This window comes from Dermacentor silvarum, chromosome 8 (assembly GCF_013339745.2).
Source record: "Dermacentor silvarum isolate Dsil-2018 chromosome 8, BIME_Dsil_1.4, whole genome shotgun sequence".
NCBI classification, from domain to species: Eukaryota; Metazoa; Arthropoda; class Arachnida; order Ixodida; family Ixodidae; genus Dermacentor; species Dermacentor silvarum.
The window spans coordinates 88,611,360-88,635,496 of record NC_051161.1 but is presented as its reverse complement, the minus strand read 5'-3'; the positions used below and the strand labels follow the sequence as shown (position 1 = coordinate 88,635,496).

At 46.1% G+C, this 24,137-nt stretch overlaps 1 long non-coding RNA gene across 1 annotated transcript in view; it reads right to left on the bottom strand.

Moving 5' to 3' along the window:
• LOC119462262 (uncharacterized) overlaps positions 1 to 24,137 on the bottom strand; it is a 30,895-nt gene that overhangs the window by 1,852 nt on the left and 4,906 nt on the right. The window contains exons 2-4 of the long non-coding RNA XR_007468352.1: positions 21,302 to 21,353; positions 14,349 to 14,416; positions 2,192 to 2,349 (exon numbers count right to left, since the gene is read on the bottom strand). This is a non-coding gene — a long non-coding RNA (uncharacterized LOC119462262). The remainder of the gene's footprint in view (positions 1 to 2,191; positions 2,350 to 14,348; positions 14,417 to 21,301; positions 21,354 to 24,137) is intronic.

The following is a 24,137-nucleotide window of genomic DNA, read 5'->3' as shown; positions in this document are numbered from 1 at the left end:
TCGCTAACATACGATTGAACTATGTCCCCCAAAATGTAAAATATATGTTAACAATAGTTACCTTATAGTGACCTTCACTCGCCTTGATACAGGTTATATCGTTATATCTGACTGTTATGAGTGTAAATGGTTTCAGCTCTTTTTTTATTTGTCTTCCTGTTTACCACCTACGATTCTGTAGATACGCGCATTGCCCTGTATTTTTAGGTTTCACGTTATTTATGTTGTCTGTGTTCTGTTACGTTTATGATATGCAGTGCATTGATTGACATGCGCGCCAGAAGGCAGTTTTATGTTTGCAGTTCAAATTTTGTGAATCGTCGTTATGAGCCGTTACGCACTGCAACAGTTGATTTCCCTATGTTTATTACTGCTCCAGTGTCAGCAGTTTTTAAGAGCACTTAGTTCACCTAACTGCCTTTCCGTCTCCTTTTCTTTCTCTCATCCTCTCTTTTAAAAATAAAATTCAAGTAACAAGCGTTTTTCGTTGTCGCTTTACTGCCTTGCTGCTACTTCGGTTTCAGACAGGTCAATGAAGGTTGTAAAAATGAACTGCAGTGAACCGTACTCCATACACCGCATAGTTACGGTGCAAGGATGTATAAGACACCACCAACCAACGATGATGTAATTCAGTGCACAGCACAGAAATGCCAGGAAGAACGGGCCGGCGAGGCTGCTTGCAACCCCGATGTCGTTCCTCTGGCGTCATTCAGAGATGGGTGGTCCCCTATGCCTGTTAGTCACATGCTTTGGGAGTTGTACGCCCTGTATTATGTCATAGCAATCCAAATATCTACAGTAATGCGCTGATGACAGTACGCGAAATGTATAGATAGAATATTAAACACTTGCGTTGCCTTTAATAATCACCTGACACCCATAACAGGTCCGACCGGAGCTATATCTTAGTTGCTGTGCAAATATATTTGTTGTTCAGTATTTAATGGAAAGCGAGCACCTGAGGTGAAGCTTGAATCAGCAGAAAGGTACTTTGCACCCTAGCGATGACATATAAACCTTACGAGACAGGCGCATGCATCTTTTAGTATCAATTAGCCGATTAGAGCTTGCAACGCACTACAAAAATGTAATTTTGTTTATTGTTTGGGCGTACAATGTTCTTGGTAAAACTTTAATCGCAGAGTCAGCAACCCTCAGTTGTTCTGAAGAAATCGGCTTATCTTACGTCAGCAGTGAAAATGACCGCACCAACGTCTTAATACAAACTGGAATATCTGCTACATAGTTTTGCCGTTTCTTACTCTACCACAATCATCCTGTCTCTTAAGGTTCCTCACACCATTTTTCGTCCCATCGCTCGTCGCTGATCCTTAGCTTCCCATGAAGTTTTTGTTGTCATGTACACCTGTAAATTGGAGCTCTAGTAAAATACCTCCCGATATAAAATTTAACATAATAAGTAACCAAGTAAAGTGAAGCACCGCACTTTTGGAACATTTGACCAGCTTATGAAGATGCCACTCGCACAACAAGGCTGCATCAAACTCGCCTTATGCAAACTTACACAAAAAGCCTTATTTCGAATGATAAAATATTCACGAGCATGGCATTGCAATGTGCTGGAAGAATCAGAAGCTTACGGGAGCGAAATGCTGGGAAAAAGCAGGCACATTTCCTGAGCCTGGCCACGCAGCCTGAATTTCAAAGGTGTGAGATGTGACACTGTGCTGTATAGTGTACGCGACCAATATATTTTAGACTGATTTATTCAGTGCCAGCTAAAACTGGTCTCACATCCAAATCTTTCCGCAGGGTAAATGATTAGGCTGTGATGCGATTAAACTGTGATGTGACACTGTGATTGGACTGGGACGTACCACATGATATTTATTCCGGTAATCTACTGAAGATATAAATTAATATAAATGCGCTTGAAAACATGCACAATTAAGTGTGCAAGTTACACAGGTTATCATTTAGAAGCATATTTGAAGACATATATTGGCGCATATCACACGATATAAGCTCATCAAGCATTATCACTTTGTTAGTGATGCAAGCGAGCTCCCGTTAAGGGAGCTCGCTTGCATCTTTAACAAAGTGAAGCACGTCTCCTAAAAATATGTTATAGGGGAAGTATTCCCACTGACCAAACAATGGTGGCTTCAGTAAATTATAGTCAAAGCATACCACGCTCTAGAATATACAAAATTTCAGTGGCACTTACTTGGCTATGTATCTGCGCACGTCGAGCTCATGCAGCGCTTGTTGAGCGCCAATAGAACTTTTTGAGCCAGCGATGACATTAGCAATGACAGTTGTCGGTCCCAGAAGAATGAAGATTAGCTGCATGCAGTCTGTCCAGACAACGCCCCTGAGTCCACCCTTGTTTTTCATAGGAGATTTGGGGTAATAAATGTAGGCATTGAACAAATGTGGTGTAGTTAATACGAGTATGCAAAAACTTGCAGTTAATAAACTTTTGGATATTATAATACATAAAGATGTGAAATGATCACGATTACATTGTATATCTGCTCAGTTTGCAGATAATAAATGTCAGCCGGTTCATCTAAAGCACAATGTCGCAACTGCTAATGGGCCGTCGAAAAAATAATGATCAACGCTAAAATACAACAAACAGTGAAAGAAGATGCAGGCAGCATTGATTTGAAACTAAGGAGCACTTCAGAAAAAGAACGAAAATATAATTCAGGACATATCTTGCACAATGTCCTGCGTGCAAATTTAATCAGAAAAAGAAAGAAATTAAGAAGAACTTATATTAGGCAAAAGATTTATCAGTCCTCCACGTACATGATCTCTCCGTTCGGCAGGAATATCGAGAGACTGCTAAGGCGCCTGCTCATTTAATTGCCGTCTCTTGACAGGCGATGAGAATGCCGGAAAGCCAGTTCATGGCCGTGGTGGAAGCTTTTCACAGCTGTTCGTATTCACTTACCTCGATCGTGGCCCGTGTTTCCTCAAAACGTTAATTAGTCAAGCGTCTCAAAGACGTTGACGTTACACATGAAATGGTGCGCAAATTTGCTGTTGTTATCAATCTTGTTTCAAATACTAGACGCACGTTTTGAATGCAATTTCAGAAATCACGCGTAAGCCTATTTACTACATTTATGGCATACCAACGGAACTTTTCTGTCATCTACACACGTTGAAATATTTTTGACATAGTTCTATGCTGGAAAAATAAGTTTAATAAGTACTGTCATCCCTTCCACTGGAGTGGAGATGGAAGACCAACGAAGCTATGGTGGCTATGGTGGGAATTATGTATTTCCAATTATGACTATTAGGATGTGATGGAATAATTGGTTATTTGAACTATTAAATAATGAGAAATATATATGATCCGGTGGTTTTCATTTATTTCGTGACCACAGGGACCATGGCCTTATGGTCGCTATGGTACACCGCCATAGGGTGTACGGCAAAGATTGGCACGTTCTTCATAAACACATCACCAACGCCGCGCGCGTTCGGCGCGCACGTGGGCAAAACGCCGCCGCCATCGACAACAGTTGCGCGCGTTGTTTGTGTGACCGCACACAACCGCTGTCAAAACGCTGGCTACGTGAAGGAACGGCTAAAGGCCGTTGTCGGGGAGAGGCGGGCGAGAGCCAAGAGAGAGTCGGCGGCAGAGGCCGGCAGGGCTGCGCATATGCGCCGCAGTGGGAGAGCGGGCACGCACACGCACAGTCTAGGACACCATTACTAGATTACTTTGCCAGAGATAATCTAGTAGCATTGGTCTAGGGTCACTGTACTAGGGTGCCTCGATGCCCTCCTCGCCCACCGCTCCCCTTCCACTGGGAAGTCGCGTTTGCGCTCCTCCGTGCGTTCACTCCCCGTGAAAGCGCGCGTCTCTCGCCCTCGCGCGCTTTCACTCGCACGTACAGCATACAGGCAATGAGAGCTTTTTTTCTATTGCAGGAAGCGACCATCGAAGAGTGAGCCCTTAACAGCTTCGCTGGAAAAATTTTATGGCTGGGACAACGAAAAAAATACCGCATAACCACGAAGTGAATGATGATGAGTGGGAGATGCACCGGGGGATCATTCAGGTAACCGTGAATCTCCCGACGCCGGCAAGCGGACCCAGAGGCGGCGAGAGCGCGGGAAGCGGCGGCAAAACGCCGGAAGGGTTCTCTACTTGAGGTTGGTGGCGCCGATGCTCGGTTCAAGCTCGCGATTCGCGAGCTCTCAGCTCCGAGTCCGCTTGCCGGCGTTATACCGTACTGCTGCAGCTTTGAGAGCCCTCAGCTCCGGGTCCGCATGTCGGCGTCGTCGTGCTGCAGTAGTTTTGCGAGCCCTGGACTCCGCTTGCAGTTGAGCCGCCACTCTCGCCTTTTCATCCATAGCGGGCGCGCCGTTATCAGAAGCGACCGTTATCATCCATGTCTGAAGCGAAAAAGAGAGCGCGCGTCGGGAACGAACGCACTTGTGCACCGACCGTTATCATCCATGGCTGAAGTGAGAAAGAGAGCGCGCGTCGGGAACGAACGCCCTTGTGCACCGCAGCGCCCCTAGCGGACTCCATGCAAACCAGAGCTACGGACGATGACGACTACGAGGGGTGGGGGGGACAAGGCTCGGCCCTCAGGTGCTTCGCCCCTAAAAAAACACTTAACATAGCACTCGCCTGGGCAACGCTTTAAAAAGCGAAGCTGGGCGACCGTAACCCAGCATGTTCCGGAAGTGCGCGCGAACTTTTCATCTTGATGATGACAATCTCTTTACGCGCGTCTCGGATTTACGGCTGTCACTGCACGTTGCATAGCGCAGCTTACAACACCGACACCGCGTTCCAATGCCGACACTACGTTTCACCGCGTTGCAATGCCGACAACGCGTTCCACCAGACCCACTCCATGAATGCGTCTCTCTCTCTCTCACTCTCGTAGCGTGCAAAACTTCTTCGCAGACCACGGGCGTGCGAACACGCCCGTGGAGAGCAAGCGCACGGCGGAGAGCAAACGCGACTTATGTACGCGTGAAAGCGCACGAGGGCGAGGGACGCGCGCTTTCACTGGGAGCGACCGCACGGCGGATAGCAAACGCGACTTATGCGCGAGTAAAAGTGCGCTAGGGCGAGGTACGCGCGCTTGCACGGGGACACTGACAAAGTACATAACGGAGAAGCAGCTCACGGGATCCGGACCGAACTTTCAAGGGGAGCGAACGCACGGCGGAGAGTGAATGCACGGCGGAGCGCAAACACGACTTCTTCCGTCGCGCGAAAGGCCGTGGGGGATGGGAGGGAGGGGAGCAGCGCCAGCAACGTGCAGAACTGTTGTCGACGGCGGCGGCATTTTGCCCGCGTTCGCACCGAACGCGCGCGGTGTTGATGACGTGTTTCGGAAGAACGTGCCAACATTTGCCGTACACCCTTTGGCAGTGTACCGTAGCGACCATAAATAAGGCCATGGTACCTGTGGTCACTGAATAAATGAAAAGCACCGGATCATATATATTTCTGATTCTTTAATAGTTCAAATAACCAATTACACCATCACATCTTGTCACTACATATGTCTAAGAAGTTTGATGAATTTGAAAGACATGTTTCCCGCCAGCACACTGAGATCAAGGCACTGAAGAAGAAAGTAGCGGAACTAGAAGCAAAGGACGACATGACCCAAGTAGTGCAAACACAGCTACAAGATGTTAATGGCATTGAGTGCCGAAGCAAGAAACTTAACTTGGAGATACACGGCATTGCGGTTGCACCCAACGAATATCTACTTTCCTTATTAAACGCAATTGCCCCGAAACAAGAAGTCCCGCTCTTAACGGCAGAAGACATTCAAACAATACACATATTGCCTGCTCGACAAGATAGGACGCCGGGAATAATCACTTGTTTCACCAGACAGACAACAAGAGACTCATGGCTGAAAGCTAAGAACAAAGCGAAAAATGGGGAACCGCACATCACCCAGGAAAATATGACTTGATATAACAGAGACTTGCTTCGAACTGCGAAAGAAAGGGCAAAAGATAGCGGTTATCGTTTTGTCCGGCATACGAATGGGAAAATCCTCATCCGCAAAGATGAAGGAATGAATGTCATTCATATCAAAGGAGCAAACGACCTGGACCATCTTAAATAAGTACTGCGTAAGCACAGTATGGTAAGTAAAGAAAAAAAATGATAAAGTGCCCGTATCACCTTCCAACTGACCTAAACCGCATTGCTTCGTCTTTTTCATCCGCATCCATTAAAGCGGTACATATCAATGCACGATCAATGAAAAATAAAGCAGAATTACTAGAAGAATTTTTTAGTGCATTTCAATTTAAGTTCTCCGTCATAATGTTGAGTGAAACATGGAGCACTAGCGCAGATAATGTCTATAAAATGACAAACTACAGAACATACTACCTTAACAGACCTGCTGGTCGGGGCGGGAGAGTAGCACTACTGCTGGATGCGAATGAAAATGGTGAAATTCTGAGCCCATTCAGTACAATTACACAGGATTATGAGATAATGTCGTTGCGTTTGGGTAAATTTATTTACTCTGTCTGTTACCGCCCACCAAGCGGAAATGCAGCTTCCTTTTTTAAAATTCTATGACAATTTTTTTGTTATGTAGCGGACAGTGGTTACACGGTTATTGCTGGAGGTGATTTCAATATCGATGTGAGTAGTGATAATCATTGTACTAGAGTATTTAAGATGGTATTGGCTTCGAATGGTTTTATGAATGTGCTCGAAATACCTACTAGAATAACAATTGAAAGTCAGTCTACTTTATATTTGTTCATTACTAATTTCTCCCATCCTAAAATCAAGACAGGTGCCTTATCATGCCCTATCAGCGACCATCTATTAGTGTTCTTGTGCATGGAGACGGTAACCCAAACACTAAAACAACCAAAAGGTGAACAACCAAAACTAAAACAACTAAAACAACCATACCAACGTATAGCCAATGTTACTCTTGATGATTTTCGGGATGCTGTTAAACAAGTTGATTTGACGCACATTGCTTGCCCTAATAATGCTAATGAAGCCTATAATAAGTTTATTGATATCTTCAAAGAGCTATACCACTCCTACTTTCCCTCTAAAACATGTAAACGATGTCGAAAAACTCGCAAACCGTGGATCACCCCTGAGTTGCGGAACAAAATTAAGTATACAAATAAGCTATACAGAAGGTTTATAATGACACGCGCGGCAGATCTGCATTTATTTAAACAGTTTCGAAGTAAGTTAACAAAGAAACTGCGATCAGCTCGAACAGAATAATACTCCACATATCTAGACGATAAAGCCTATACAATATGTTGCAGATATTATAGCTCCAACTATCACACATATTTTTAACCTTTGTTTAGTACATCGGTATTTCCAGAACAAATGCAGATTGCATAAGTAACTGTTTTCTTTAAAAAGGGAGATAGAAATGATTTCGGCAATTATAGACCTGTGTCCGTACTACCTGTCTTCTCAAAAGCACTAGAGAAAATTTTGCACTCCAGATTTACTAAATTTATAGATAAATTCAATTTGCTAACACCATGTCGATTCGGATTCCCAAAAAACAAATCTACTGAACTGGCGCTTTTAGAACAAAAACAGTATATTTTGTCACAATTTGAAAACAGAGCTTTTGTGATTGGAATATTCGTCGACTTCACAAAAGCATTTGATCTTGTAAACCATGAATTACTTCTAGAGAAACTATTGTACTACGAAATCAGAGGACAGGCTCCAAAACTAATAAAAGCTTACTTGTCTAAAAGGAAACAAACGGTTGACATACATAAAACGCACTCATAAATAAAACCTGTTTATTGTGGTGTCCCACAAGGCAGTATATTAGGGCCACTACTTTTTTCTATCCTTTTTTAAAAGGATAGAAAAGCAGCGAAGAAATTTTGGAAACATCTCAACTCCTTGAGTAATAAGACTAGCCTAGAGCAGAGGTTTATAGTTACAGCTGAAGGTGTTCGGCTAGAGGGAGATGAGGCAATGGAACATATAAGAACAATAATGACAGAAAAGTTTAAAGAACAAAACATAGCATGTGCTCAATCAGGTGAGGATAGACTAGTTAGTGCAGTGGCTCCACTTGCACAAAGCGAGTGGGAAAGGGCAGAGAAGAGGGTTCCTAGTAGCACATCGACAGGTCCTGATGGCATCCCAATTATGTTGATAAAGACATTGGGTCCAAAATCTAAGAAAGCATTAAGAGAGGCAGTGAGCAAAATTATAATGGACGGTAAAGCCCCCGACGGGTGGAGACTGAGCAGGATGAGCCTGATATATAAGAGAAAGGGGGACAAAGCCGACATGAACAGCTACCGTCCCATAACAGTGACGTCAGTGGTTTACAGGGTGGTGATGCAGATTATAAAGGACAGACTGCAGGCATGGGTGGAGAGCGAGGAGGTGCTGGGGGAACTACAAAATGGGTTCCGGAAACAAAGAAGGTTAAAAGATAATCTGTTCTCATTGACACAGTGTATTGAAATAGCAGAAAAGGAACACAGGCCACTATGGCTCGCATTTCTGGATATCAAGGGAGCCTATGACAGTGTAATCCAAAAGGATTTGTGGGACATACTGGGCACTCTAGATGTGGAAGATGGAGTAAGTAATTTTTTAAAAGATATCTATAAAAGTAACAAGGTGCTTATAAAATGGGAAAACAAGGTATCTGGGCCTATAGAGATACAGCAGGGGCTTACGCAGGGCTGCCCTCGGTCACCTCTGTTGTTCATGCTGTATTTACAAGGATTAGAGAAAAAATTAGAGAGGAGCGGACTTGGCTTCAACCTTTCCTTTTTCAAGCAAGGAGAATGGATTAAACAGTCATTACCAGGACAGATGTACGTACGCGGATGACATTGTACTTATGGCTGACAGCAAGGAAGACTTGCAGAGATTAATGGACACCTGTGGTAAAGAGGGAGATAGCTTAGGTTTGAAGTTTAGTGAAGAAAAATCGGCAGTCATGATTTTTAATGATAATCAGGGCAGCGAGCATAGGATACAGGAGGTTACGCTGGAGGTGGTGGATAAGTACAAATATCTTGGAGTGTGGATAAACAATGGGCTGAGTACCTAACGGAACATGAAAAATATGTAACGGCTAAAGGTAGCAGAAATGCAGCTGTGATGAAAAATAGGGCAATGTGGAATTACAATAGGTACGAAGTGGTGAGCGGGATTTGGAAAGGGGTGATGGTCCCTAGTTTGACTTTCGGCAATGCGGTCCTGTGCATGAGATCAGAGGTTCGAGCAAGCTTGGAAGTTAAGCAACGAGGGGTAGGTAGACTGGCTCTGGGAGCACACGGAAATACACCAAATCAGGGGGTACAGGGTGATATGGGATGGACGTCATTCGAGGGCCGGGAAGCCAGCAGCAAGATAGAATGTGAGGAGCGATTGAGAGAAATGGCGGAAAAGCGGTGGCTAAGGAGAGTTTTCAGTTATTTGTACATGAGGAATGTTGACACAAAATGGAGGAAGCTGACCAGAAAATTGTCAACCAAATATTTGGACTGCAGGAGGGGTGCAAATCAGGAAACAGCAGTTAAGAAAAAGGTTAAAGAAACAGAGAGGGGTCTGTGGAAAACAGGGATGCAGACGAAATCAGCACTGGGAACAAACAGAACTTTCAAGCAAGAAATGGCCAAAGAAAATATATATGATAATTCTAGGGGAAGCTCTTTGTTGTTTGAAGCCAGGACGGGAGTATTGCGGACTAAGATGTACCGAGTCAAGTACCAAGGTATAGACACGTTGTGCTGTGCGTGTGGAGAAGAAGAGGAAACGGCTGAACACCTCATACTTTTCTGTAAAGGCCTTAACCCTACAGTGCAAAGTAACGGGGCTGATTTTTTCAAAGCGTGAGGGTTTAGGGACAGTGAAGGCAAAATAGACTTTAAGCGGGTAGAAATAACCAAACGGAGGTTATCTGATTGGTGGCTAAAATCAAGGCCAGGGGTGAAATTTCACCCACCACAAAGTACAAAATATGCTAATAGTCATGGCTAGGTGGCGTATGCCACCGCCCGATTTAAAGGGCGGTGGTCCATCCATCCATCCATTCACTGCAAAACATTGTTAATTTCTTATTATTCCTTCAGGTTCTGCTTGACTTTTTATTGAATTGCATAGCAACGGAACAAGTGTTAAGCAGCAGTATAAAGAATGAAATATCACCGCATGAAGTAGGAAAAAGAACGGAAAAACACTGTCTCCTGCCGAGATTCGAACCCCGGTTTTTTGCGTGGGAAGCAGACATTCTACCTCTGAGCCACGGTGGGCCGTGTGCTACCGATCGCAGCGCCCCAAGCGGCGTTGCGGTCGTTTGGCTTCACTTTTGGAAGCCCGTTCCGGGCACTCTCCAATTCTAGGTCACCCTAGCCGCAGCAACCACCTGCAGCCGCAGCGTAGGAGAGGAGGATTCCCGCTGATGTAGGGGAGAACGACAGCGCATAGGAATAGTCGGCGCGCTGCGTAAGCGCGGCGACGTCTCCACCTATACTCGGATCCATAGAAAAATTAAATTGTGGGGTTTTACGTGCCAAAACCAGTTCTGATTATGAGGCACGCCGTAGTGGGGGACTCCGGAAATTTGGACCACCTGGGGTTCTTTAACGTGCACCTAAATCTAAGTACACGGGTGTTTTCGCATTTCGCCCCCATCGAAATGCGGCCGCCGTGGCCGGGATTCGATCCCGCGACCTCGTGCTCAGCAGCCCAACACCATAGCCACTGAGCAACCACGGCGGGTTCGGATCCATAGAGTTAATATAACTGACTCTAGAGGCAAAGCTGGGCCGAAAAAGAAGGAGCCGCTAGGGCGCCGCCATTTTGTCGGCGCCATCTTGTAACGCGCCAATGTGGCCAGCGCAATTACTTTTGAGAGATGAAAACCCTTAAGTTGTGTCATAAAAACGAATACCTGATGGCTTTATGAAGGCGATGTGTGGATATTAAGCTTACAGGAAGCGCTTGCTAACGTAATTTATGCAATTCCCGATGTACTCATCCATTCAATAACGCGAGTTTCGGTTTCGGAAATTTGTGTGGGTGTTTTCGGATGCGTGGTAGTTTATGGGTGTTCTGTAGTTTCGTTTGGTATAGTTTAGCTCTGACATGTGATCGCGCGACGATATCGGTTGACGCGATGGCACCTTCGTGCCTTTTGTGCAAGACTAAAGCTCCAAATGGCTCTGGCATTTCCCTTCACACGTAAGTAAACGTTCTTTCGTAAGTAAACGTAAGTAAACGACTTCTTGTGAACATTACGCGAGTAGACAGCTTTCCTGATTCACCGCAATCGTTCGAAAAGCATCACAGTGCAGCATTTTTTTTTACCTATTGCTCGGCAAGTGACACTTGCGACAGCAAACAGGGAAGCTTTAACAGCTATACGGTATTTTCGCTAGTGCGTGACCATTGAAAACCACACACCGCCGGAAATTTTAACAGGGTCATCCTTGGGTTGCGTAAATGCCAGCTACACGTCCAACACCTCCCACACCCACGCGCACACGGCGGCACACACACTACAAGTTATAGGTTGCCAGATTAAAACTGATTACTAGCGCCAAGTCTAGCAAAGCGTTTCAGGAGCTGGCAAAATGAGCGTATCATAAAGGCGGCGTTCTTGCGGTGACCGATTTCAGTGCATGGGCCCTATGGGCAGCTTGTCCTCTAGAGTTAGTATATTAACTCTATGCTTGGATCACAAGGCCATGATAGTGTCGATGTACCCCGACACATGTACGCCTTGACTGGAAAGACAAGAGGATGACAAAACCGGGATATATCAAATCACACCACCCACAACGCCAATTGGTAGTCGTACTACTTCGATATACTGCGTCGACGACGAAATAGAAGAGGACATGTAAAGTGGTGTCTACATCACCTTGCACCATATCACCTAAAGAAACACAATTCGGCCTCTCGCATTGCCTCATTCTTTATAACACAACTCAGCAACACCTGTTTGTAACACCTCTCCGTACAAACTTAGCCAAAAGCTTTAGCGTTATCATATCATAGGAACATGCTTAGGGTTCCACTGCAACTTTTTTTTGGCGTCCCTCGGTTTGGGCTCGTGCTCGTGCTTTCCACGTACGCGCTCATGCCAGCGTTCATCGTCGTCGTCTTCTTCCACAGCTGGCTGCGTTTCCACTCGTCATTCTAGAGTAGAATGTCACTTGTGTTCTGTCGTCGTAATTGCTTAAGGGGGTACGAACCTATAATTGTCTTGCGTAACGGACACATTTTTTGAAGCAATTTAATTTCGAAGAATCGCAAGCGGCAATGGCGGGCGAATGCTGCTAACCACGCCACCGAGCAAACTCGAGACATCGAACGAAAGTTGCACGAGCCCGAGGCGAGCGCGGGGCAAAATGCGTCCGCAAAAGCCGTGCCCGGAAAGCACGTTACATTTGCCAGAATTGAGGCTGGCGCCAACACCTGCCTCAGCAACACTCTGCGCGCACTCCACTCCCCGCAGCAACCACCTGCAGCCGCGGTACCCCTAAAATCCCTATATATAAGAAAAGTACCGCCATCCTTTGATAAACGCCGCTTCTCTCTCTCCTGTATCTCCGATTGGACGATGATAGCAAGCGCTTTTCACTTCTTTATATTAACACGAAAGTGTTTTATGCCGGGGTCCACCAAGACTTCACTGACGTATTTCCGTCACGGAAATACGTCAGCTTACAATGTACACGAACATAATACAAAGAAAGAAACCAGAAGAAAAAGTTCCGCAAACAAGCAAAATTTGGAAATCGAACCCACGACCTCTCGGTCCGCGACGATAGATCGCCGAGCGTTTAACCCATTGTGCCACAAACGCATTTGCAGAGACCTACACAGACGCGCCTTATATATCTAACACTCCTCCGTGTACCCGCGCTCTTGCTCGGGGCGGTGCCGCCGCCTACGAGCAGAAAAAAAAGTTGTCGCAGTTTCACCTGAAAGGTGAAGCATCAATTGCGATAGCAAATTTGTAGAGAACTATACGGAGTAATGATGTTAGCTTTATCAGCTGTATAAACTTGGACATGCAGCAGCACCGGCAACGCGCAGAACTGTTGTCGACGCCGTCGGCGTTTTGCCCGCGTTCGCTCAAAATGCGTGCGGCGTTGGTGACTGTTGCCGGAGCCTCTAATATAAATAGGCACTTGGTGCCGCAGCTAAACGTCGCCTCCCTTCCCTCCCCCTTCCCCCCCTCCCCCACGGCCTCTCGCGCATCGGAAGAAGGCGCGTTTGCTCTACATATATGGTGATTGTAAAGGAGGAAAGAGACGCCTACTTCTGCAGCCCTTAAGGAAGCACGGCGCAGAACGCGCGTTTGTTCTCCGCCGTGCGTTCACTCCCCGTGAAAGAGCGCGTCCCTCGCGCCCTTTCACTCGCACATACAGCGTTCGGCGGCGCGCGGCCACGATTTCATCTCCATTGACGTCATACGGAACCTCACGGCGACGGCGACGGCGACGCCGACGGCAGAAATCTGCTTTTGAGTGTCCATATAATTGCTATCGCAATAAAAGAGAAGTACTGCATTATGACACTAACGCGCACCGACAGTGAACGCTTCGGTGGTCTCAGCACTACGACGCCTCGATGCCAGCATTCGAAGGGACGCTGGCATCAAGAAGCACTACCAACGCCACCTAGGTGGCGTTCACCGTACTCAGCACAGCGGAGCGTGGCCTCCGCAATTAGCTCTGAAAATGTTTCTGAAGTTGATCGCGGAGGCTGCAATTACGACGCGCTGTACGCGCTGATTTGACTCGGTGACGATTCAGTTACGTGCTTTGTCTTGCGCGTTGTATTAGTGTGTCAGTTACGTGCTTCGTCTTTCGCGTTGTGCTAGCGTGTGCAGCGTAGTGCAGCTTCCATATGCACGACGGTTGCTCATGGTCATCGACGTTGGTAGTCGTGATGGAGGAGACGTGCCACCAGGCGTCAGCGTGGGTGCATCAACGCCTAAGGGCGCTTTAGCCACAAAACACCAATAGACATTATATATCAATGTGCAATAAACATTATACTACTTCTGTGAAGACACGTTTCACTTTCGTGTTCTATACCGATTCCTATATAAGAGGGATCAACCACATTTTTTTTTTGTTAAGCACAGTAGAGGGGAACTTTCCTTGTCAGCATACAAGGGTTATATAAGTCTCATCACTGGTACTTCCAAATAACCGTTGCATATATATGCAGAGATACATCCGCCGAGATAGCGACCGACCCAAGACAAGCCTGGCAGCCCCACCAAACCTGGGAAAGGAGGCAGTTACATTCAACAGAATGTAACTTTTAAAGAGCCACCGAATACTAGTAACTCTTTTAGAATACTCACAAGTGCAGTGTAAAGTGTTCCACCCAGTCCAATTGCTATATTACACCACAGAAGAGGTGTTCCGAAAACTGCAAAGCAAAGCGTGCAGAGCAATAGGAATGTCATTGATAATGAACTGCTATCGCTGTCACAATTGAGATTGTTGCTGAAGGATCGAAAACCATACCAGTTAAAGTGCGCATATTTGAGCGCTTGTGTTAGCCTTGCTCCACCCCTTTTAAGAAAGAAATACTAAGGTTGAGCCAGAATTCTACTATTTCGCGAATGAGTGGGGGGAGGGGCATACCGCAATTATTTCTGAAAAGACAGGTAACCTGCACGGCGACAATATTGATAGTATTGCGCAAAGAGCTTTTGGTGACTTGTAGTCCTTATATATGCTCTGAACTAGCTGTAACAAGGGTATTTGTTTCTTAATCTAGCTTTTCCAAAACGGTTGCTAATCACGCGTGTTCTAGTATATTCAAAGAGAAGGTTGAAAAATGTGTTTTGATGCTAAAGAAGAAGGAATTGCTGTGATGTCGTGATTTCCTTTACTAAAAACAAGAAAGAGCTTGCCTTCTCAGCCAAGTATATTTCATACTATTCCGAACATCCAACTATCAATGACGTGCCTTATCTAATGGAGGCCGTAAATATTAGCCAAATCAGCACCGAATAAAGTGTCCATAATCGCATGGTGACTTGGCTGCATAATCCTTTGGAGAATCCACTGTTTTCAGACTTTTCTTCAATGTTGAGAACAGACGGTAGTCTCACGGCACGATCTCAAGTAAATAAGGTGGATGCGGTTATACTTTGAAGCAGGAGGCAGGAATCGCTACCATTCTGTGGCAGAGCCTTCGAGGAAAATGGTCGCGTTCTCTACCCTTTCAGGGACGCTCCTTCACAACTGCGGCGTTCAAATTGTCCAAAACCTTCGAGTATAGTGTTAATCATTGATTTTCCAGGTATTTTTGAAGATAATATATCAAGATGGTTACCCCACTAGCGGCAAAGATGGATGGCATGATTATTCCTGCCGCTGCTTCCCCTTGCAACTTTCTTGTAGCGGCACATCTCACATGCTTTCATTGTTTTCACTGCCGTTTAGTTTCTGGAGCAGAATATTGCTATCCCGCGACCCATATCATCACCGCGGAGGTTAGTCCCGCACTGTTTTACTCATTCCAGTGGCTTTTACATGGCATCATACAAGTCAAGAACATGCGAACGACATAAATACAATGAGCAACATCTTCTTCATTCCTGAAGCTCGCCACCTTGAGCAACATTTGCAGTGAAAATCAAGAAGATACTGTTCGCGTACAGGTAAACCTTGGCAAGCAGTATCGAAAAATGCTTATTATCCTTCTGAAAAAAAATGTGTCATTAGGAATTTACTCCTTTGTCTTTAAGTGCGAGAAATTTCAAACATTAGCCTAACCTAAGTAATATAAAAACTGATGGGAGTGTCTTGCATGGAAAGTTTCCTTGTTTTACATTTTGAATTACCGATATGCGTAAAGCTCTTCAACAACAAAGAGTTAGCATCAGAAATGAGCTGGCTGGGAAGCTTCTTGTTGCTGCGAACTAGTAGTGCTACAGATATAAAAGTTATTGCTGCAAACTCTTCGCAATATTGGTGCCTTTCCTGCATTTTCGGTTCTCCTGTTAAGGCTGCACGTTCATATTTATCGAGGGATAGTATTACCTACGGGGGAAACATGGTCGGCAGTTTACATGCTCATGCGTTTACAGCGCAAGCTGTTATAGGCTCAGTCCGATAGCCGTTTAGTGGCCGATGTTGTCCGCCACCACCAGCGGTGTCCATCGCAGGTATCGTAAGGAATGAGAGAAAAAAAGGAAACCGATTTCCCGCCGGGAACGAGCCCGGGTCGTCTGCACCGGGGTCAGCTACTCTACCAGTGTACCACGCCAGCGTTTGGTAGCTGCTGCGGAAAAATGCCCTATACACGCGTCGTTGTGCGCAAGGAGTCATGCGATGTGAGATGCTCGCCGTGTAACGTCGATACGTGTACACATTGCATTGCAGTTGCATAATATAGCACCAGGTGGCACACCATATAGCAGTTGCATCGTATCGGGCCACTTGCCAGATGCGTGCCACGTAGTGTCGATACGTGCAAACTTTGCATTGCAGTTGCGGTGTATTCCACCGGGTGTCACGGCATGTAGCAGTTCATATACGTTTTTTTTTTTGCGTTCTATATATACGCAACTCCGCACCTTGTATTTTTTCGTGACTACATACGCCAATGCCTGCATGTTTCTAGCTGCTACTGCAAACATAGTTGCATGAAATCCTTGAAAGTAGATATTTACCCATGTTGCGACATATATTTTGTAACATACCCATTGTTTGGTGTCAGCTAGACTGTGGACTTAAAGTAAAAAAAAAATTGAGAGCCATTGCACTCTGTGAAGGTGGATTACCAGCAGAGCCTGTACGTGAGGTCAATACACGACTGATGACGCGTCGTGGGCATACTGATGTTTGTGTGAGATTAAATGGCGTCCGTTTCCATGAGGAACACCACGAACCACTTTCCGTCTGGCCGAGACACGTCCTATGTTGAAATCGCCCACAATTACGGCGGGAGTGGAGTCTGCAGGGGTGATTCAACCAAAGATGCATACGCTTGGCGTCTGCGGCACGATCTTCGTCCGTATTACGGGCCGCCCGCCGTCGCCGCGCACATTCCCACTTCTGTTCACGACGGTGTCCATCGTAGGCGCGCTGTTGTTCCGCAGTCCTCACCGCACGCTGCCTACCCATTGCAGAAGTGGAAGGGAACTGAGATAAGGTTACGTGGTTTGCCTATAGAGCCCGTAACGTCAAACCGCAATCCATACTAAACAGTGTCTATTCCGGTCTTATACTGTTTATATTACGATATTTTCTTTTATTTCAATATGTTTTGACACTTCTCGCGATTAAACGCAGCTGGGGCACACCCGTTGAGACGCTTTTATCGCCGCTTTTATCACCGATATCGGCCGGTGGTGAGCTCTGGGGTGGCCTCCGCCTTTTCTTGCCTATGCACACAAACCGCCAGATTCTGTCGTATAGCAGCTCAGCAGTGCAGCAGCTCCTACACAGGCCGAACCTTCGGTTGCTTGCTAGAGCAATAGGAGGCCGGTAGCGGAAATAACGCAAGCGCTCGTTCTCGGGAAAAAGACATTATTATAGATGAAGAAAGCTCGCAAGCCTAAACCTTCTGTCAATTAAAGAGCCAAAGTTGACGCAAGTTGCAGCAGCCCCGTGTTTAGAACACTGTCGGACGTCGTTCGGGCTTCCAGAACACACATGAGAGCAGCTCGCAGTGGCCTAAACTGGAGCGTGACCTTCGCAGTGAACAAGGCGAATGTTTTAAAGAATGCTCAGGCCAGGCCAGTGAAACGGCGCCACCACAGTGCTCGAAAGGGACCAGTAAATTGTGCCACAAGTTTCTTAATATATGTGTTTTTTCAACTTATGATTCCTTGTTAAGCGTTCAGTCCACATATGTGCATAAAAGGTAATTTAGATAACATTGTCGTCAAACCTGTGGTGCGACTACAGGATTATCTGAATTAATTTGCCATGGGTGGTGTGCCCTATCTTGTAGACTACTTACTGATAAAATTTTGAAACGTGCATTTTCTTCTATGAAAAACGTTGCCATTCGTCCAAAGCGTGCCACATCTTGCTTCTGCTTCACCTTTCACTCCACGTGTGCAAGCCACTACCTCAAATATGAGAGGAAATATAAGGACAAACTTTCCTAGTAGAAAAGCACCACTAAAAATAGTCAATGCTGCTGGATAGAATCAATGTTCTCGAAAATTATTTGTAGATATAGCTAGCAACGGTTCTCACCCTTCCTCCAATGCAGATATGCTCGTACTTCAGAAAACATTCTGGCTATAGCCAAAACTCACGAAGAAAATAATATACAATATTATTACTGGCCTAAATTTCCACACCTCATATATGTGCTTGTCTTAGCATTTTTTTTGTCATTCTAACCGCTGAATCAGCTCTCCCATATTCATATTTTAACATACACGTCTTTGTCATAATTTGTATATTGAGGTCGGCCGTGTGAAATTGTCTCATTTGCGGCGTCTCGATCCACCCTATGATACGCTCTACATTCTCTGCGAGCTTAACATCACGCTATGGAGCATTTATTCGATACATGATGGTTTCATTATTCTTACACTAGAAGTTTTTTAACTGCTTTAGATGCGCAGTCACATTCTTTAGAGCTTGTTCACATTCTTTTGTTTTTTCAAGCGAAGCTTGTATTGGATTACAAGTTTCTGCGGCGTTGTAGTCACGCAGAAATTAGGGGCAGCTTCACACTAGTGGCGCGAAGACTGGGCTAACAGCGAAGCTGGAGACCCCACCTAGCTTTATTTCGATTCAGGCAAGTTTTAGCGAGGCTGTGCTTCGAGACTTCGCCACGTTTTGTGCAAGATCACCATGGAATCATCGACAGTCCAAGGAGCAACGAACACTCGATCATTGAAATATCGGGACGCTTCTGGAGGCTCAAACGCTTTTGCTCGGTTTCGCGGGCTCGTAACCCCGGATCATCTGCAAATCGCCGACGTTTCGCCGCCGCTTCGGCGGTGCGATACTCGGGATACTCCGCACGGCGCGGTGGCGTCATGGATCGGCAAAGCTAAGGCGAAGCGATGCGGCTCGCGCGATGACGTCATGGCTCACGCTGCTGTGGCGAGGTTCGGCGCGGCCGGCGCAGCTGGGGTGAAGCGTTGCTAGGCGACGCATGGTGACGTCATCGCCAGGCGGAGGTTTTGCACCGTACACTCGACGGACCATCGTCGAGCTCAAACATCTTCTCTAGTTCACAGGGGTATGTGCGATTGCGTTTGGACCCTTTCTGCACTACCGCTAGGATCGGCCTACATTTTCTGTTCGCTCTGCACGCAATAATGGTCGGCTTTAACAGTTCCGCTGTTAAAACTCACGTGTGATGCATACCCGCATTGGATATGCGGGTATGAGCCAGGGACAAGAAAGAAAGAAAGAAAGAAAGAAAGAAAGAGCAAGTGTGGGGAAAGCTGCGCCGGCGCAGGATCACGAGACGCGCGTGACCAATCATGGTCGTTTGCTGTGTCGCGAGGAGAGAAAGGGAAGAAAATGGGGTTGGTGCACGCACTCCGCCGGGCTTCCCTCGCCTCAGATCAGTTTCGGCGTCCGGATGGGAAGGCCCTACGTGGTGCGTTCCGCCAAGGAGCAGGCTGCATTTAAGCAACGGTGCCGTGAACTCGCTCGGGCAAAAGGCTCTTCGTCGACGTGCCGATTCTAGCGTGAGGGCTTCTGAAGCCGAGGCGAAACGCCAGCGTCGTCTTGCCCTCCAGGAACACGACAACGGTGGTGCACGCCTCGGCAACGCTAGCGCCAACTTCCCCGGTGCGACGGCAAGGTTTCAACACAAGTTTTTCGACCGGAACTTCAAAGCCAGCTGCCTTGCGTGTGAGCGGTTCTAGTTCGAGCTCAACGTGGTACTCGTCAATGCAATTCGTTGCAAGGAACACCGAAAAAACACACGACAAGCTTCGCTTGCCCCCATTTCCTCGACAGGCGGAGGGGCTGATGATTTTTTTTAAATGGCCTTCACAATATATATTTATTTCCTTGAGGAAACACACCTACCTATGAGCTGCATGCAGTGGTACTTAACTTCAAATCATATAAATAAATGAATGAACACCGTGACAGCATCTTCGTGTGTAAACTTTAAACATTTTCCAGCTTTAGTCTGTCTTATAAATATCCGGCGTTTGTGTGCCTTCTAACGCTCGTAAATTTCGCTATGAGCCATTGTTTCCACTCCAACGGATACGTATTTTACTCTGCATTTTGGCAAAGGCAATGCTTTTCAGTCGCCAAAATTTCATCCAACTAATTCTTTCTTTCTTCTTTTCTTTCTTACTTTCTTTCTTTCTTTTTTTCTTTCTTGTCCCTGGCTCGTACCCGTATTTCCCCTCCCACCAATCCACCAGGAACATTCCTCATTCTCCGAGGCTCGAGTGGACGTTTCTCCCACTATTCTCGAAAATATTATAACTTCTGCTCTATTCCCACCACTAAATCCCTTCCAGTAGCAGCATTCGACATAACAGCGAGCTGCACACCCCAAACGCTGTCTCTGTAATCATTACATTACAAATGCGAGACTCCCATGAGAACGTGGTAATAAATTTGTGTAAGTTTATGAATGACTTCCCTTATGACGTTGTGGGCTTCCAACACAACGTTGCAATTGCAAAATTGCTGGTGTGCCCATGACACGTAATGACCTTGTGTGAGCCTATCATTCATATACCTGCCCTCATGCACTTACGTCCTTTTTTTTCGCGGTATAGCTCGACTGAACTGGCCATTTCCATGTGGCAAGTCACAAACTGGTCTAAAGAGAGAGATAAATGAGATGCGAAAGGCAGGGAGGTTCACCGGAAGGTAGATATTCCGTTTGCTACCCTACACTGAGGAAGGGGTAAAGGGAGACAGAAAGATAAAGAAAATGCATACACCAGCGTTTCTTAGCTGTTACTGCATATTTTGCTTATCCCGAATAATAAACTCTACCTATTTCTAAACGCTTCTAACGAGATGATTATTACATCGTTCAAGTGGATAATGCTCACATTGTTGATGACATTACACATCTCAGAAAACAGAGCGCTCATTCTGAACTTGAGTGTCCTCCTTCATTCGTTCTCAGTTGCTGCCCATACCAGTCCCACGTGTACTAATTGATGCAGTTAAAAAAAGGAGACCACAATATTAAAGCTCAATAACACATCATCGATCCAGCCTATCTAATGCCAAGAAAAACTAGTGGCCATCAGAGTATGCCACCTTATCGTAAACCAAATTGTTTCTCCTTATAGAAACATGTCTTTGTACCTCTTATTTCAGCAATACGGCAACTTACTTGTGAGAGTCGTCAAGCTGGCTGCGAAGATGGTTAGTGCACCTGTACTTAGCTGAAAACCAGGTATCTGACATCAGTTCTCAAGTCAAGATTTCTGGTCCCAGGTAATAATACCAAAATGAATTCTTGTATTTGCAGAAACAGAAAAAGGTCATGACATCATCAAAGCCGAGGTGCTTCCGGTATATTGTGAAGGGAAAATTAAAAGAGTACACCGAAACTATTTGATTTGTAAGCCTAGAAAACGACTCCTGGAAACCATTTACGGCTCCTGAAAAAAAAAAAAAGCTGCTGGTAACGTAAAACGTAAAATATACTTAATCGTTCATGAATACTCCTTTTAAGCTGCGGCAACTTATAGGAATGAATCCCCAATAAGCACTTTTTACGCGTCACTTGCACATTGAAGTAGAGCTCCAAGTCGGGCTAGTTGGTTGACATGCATGGTATAATTGCACATTGCATGCACTTGCACATGAAAAAAAAAAAAAAGACTACATTTCAATGTTTTGAACAAAAAATCCGCTCAAACTAATTTTCATATATGATTTTGCGGAACTGCTGGGCTGCCATCGGAAGTCAGGTTTTATAGTTTTTGCAGCTTACCATCGCGCAATACATGTTTTTAACGTAACTGGCGTGCATAATGGCCGAACTAAGGCATAAATTTTCAGATAAGCCAATATCAGGCGCGGTTATATTATATTTCCTACTCGCCAAAGGGAAGCAGGAAGTCACTTTTTGTATTCACTCTGTTTATACATCAAGGCTCTATATATCAAGACAGTTAAGTAGTTAAAAATTGCCAGAGACAATTAAAGCTGCTTACGTGTGGGACTGCGAAAGCATTAGAGTATTATTGATGAAATGTATCTTTCCGCGCGTTCTTTGCCTGCGCAAGCTTTCGCCTGCGTTCTAACGGTTAACGTGTTAAGCGGTCAACTGCAACGATTATCCACCTCTTACCGTTATGAGTCAACGGAAGGGGCCCGTAGAGATCTATGCCCACGCGATCAAAGGGTCGGGATGGGCATTGTAAAGGCTGTAGTTCACCGGCGGAGTTGTGCGGTGGCGCTTTGCGGCGTTGGCACTCATAACAAGAGTGGACGAAGTTTCGAACGAAATTGTACATTCCCCGCCAGTAATAGCGGCGTATAAGTCTTTCGCAGGTCTTGATTACTCCCGCGTGGCCACACTGAGGATCGACGTGGAACGAAGGGAAGATCTCTGTTCGCAAGGTTCTCAGAATGATCAGTAACCATGTGCTTCCCTCTGGGACATAGTTGCGTCGATACAGTAGCTGGTCTCAAATAGCAAAATGAGGAACTTGGCGCCGAAGCGTTCGCGACGCTGGAACTTTTGACGTATCGGAAAGAAGGTCGAACAGAGATGCAGTCCAGGGATCATTACGTTGTGCAGCAGTAATAGTGTCAAAGTCCAGAGATGACAATGTGCACTCGCAGGATGAGTCGTGACAGGCCTCCGGGGGAAGCGGTGATCGGGATAGCACGTCAGCGTCGGAGTGCTTTCGCCCGGAACGGTAAACCACGCGGATGTCATATTCTTGAATTCGCAATGCCCAGCTGGAAAGGCGGCCAGATGGGTCTTTTAGCGTCGACAGCCAACATAATGCGTGGTGGTCGGTCACTACGTCAAAGGATCGGCCGTATAATAAATCTGGGTGAAACTTGCCAAGCGCCCGCACAATAGCCAAACACTCCTTTTCTGTTACGCTGTAATTGCTCTCCGCCTTGGTTAACGTATGACTCGCGTAAGCGACGACGTATCCTGTGTGGCCAGGTTGACGCTGTATGGCCTACACCGCTTGCGTCGGTATGGATTTCGGTTGGAGCTTCAGGGTCAAAATGGCGAAGAATGGTTGGCGTCGTGAGAATACAAGCTCAAGGTTGTGAAGCTGTCGTCACACTCTGGAGACTAGTGCCACCAAGGATCTGCGTGAGAGGCGATATAATGGATGCAAAGTTTCGAACGATTCGCTCAGATGTAAGAACAGAGGCCATTGAAACTGCGTAGCTCTTTGATAGTGGCAGGTTTTGGAAACGCAGTAACAGCACGTAGCTTCTCGGGATCTGGGCGAATACCCTCCTTTGACACGACATGGCCTCAAATTGTGAGCTGACGAACAGCAAATCGCCATTTCTTCAGGTTAAGTTGCAACCCGGCGTTGGTCAAGCAAGTGAGTACGTGCTGGAGGCGGAGCAGGTGCATTGCGAAATCAGGGCAAACACCACATTGTCGTGAAAATAACAAAGACACATTTTATATTTGAGGCCACGCAGAACATTATCCATCATTCTTTCGAACGTAGCAGGTGTGTTGCAAAGTCCGAAAGGCGTGATGGTGAATTCATACAAGACGTCTGGTGTAACAAAGGAAGTTTTCGGGCGATCGGCCTCTGCCATCAGAACCTGCCAATAGCCTGACCCCAAATCCAGCGAAGAAAAGAACTCGGCTACCTGCAAACAGTCCAGAGCGTCATCGATGCGTGGTAGTGGGTTGACGTCCTTCAGCGGGATCTTGTTCAACCGTGGAAAATCAACTCAGAAGCGGATGGAACCATCTTTATTTGCCACGAGTATACCTCGAGAGAGGCCCTTGGTCTCTGTGAAGGTTGAATGACGCCTCGACGGAGCATGTCATCGACCTGCTGTGCCATGACGCGACGTTCCGTAGCCTACACGGGATATGGTCTTTGTCGCAGCGGTGAGTGAGAGCCAGTGTCGATGTGATTCTCGACTGTCGATGCACGGCCAAGAGATGTTTGCGCGACGTCGAATGAACAGCGGAAGTGCTGAAGGATTGTGAAAAGTTAAGA